General features: G+C 37.1%; 1 protein-coding gene across 1 annotated transcript in view; it reads right to left on the bottom strand.

Annotated features, from left to right (window-relative positions):
* Positions 1-294, bottom strand: part of LOC108690606 (putative uncharacterized protein DDB_G0271606) — a 22,572-nt gene that overhangs the window by 15,344 nt on the left and 6,934 nt on the right. The window lies entirely within an intron of this gene.

Below are 294 nucleotides of genomic sequence, written 5' to 3' on the forward strand. Positions count from 1 at the left end.
AGAAGAGTAATATACCGGCACCTCTGTGACAGGTGTGATATAGATACACACATACATACATATGTGCATGTGTACGTTTCTGTGTTTTACATGAACGTTAATGCTTTACTATGGATTCCCGCGCTAGTTACACCAATAAAAGGGGAGAAGATGATTATGTAAAATCTCATATGTATGTTAATGCATCTTGTTGATTCATCGGAATTTTTGTTGAATCTCATGGAAACGCAAAGTCAGGTTTTCCTTGGCGAGTGAATGAGTTCTTCAAGAGTGTCTCTCTCTTATTTTATATCG

The sequence above is a fragment of the Atta colombica genome, unplaced genomic scaffold (genome assembly GCF_001594045.1).
Source record: "Atta colombica isolate Treedump-2 unplaced genomic scaffold, Acol1.0 scaffold331, whole genome shotgun sequence".
Taxonomy (NCBI): Eukaryota; Metazoa; Arthropoda; class Insecta; order Hymenoptera; family Formicidae; genus Atta; species Atta colombica.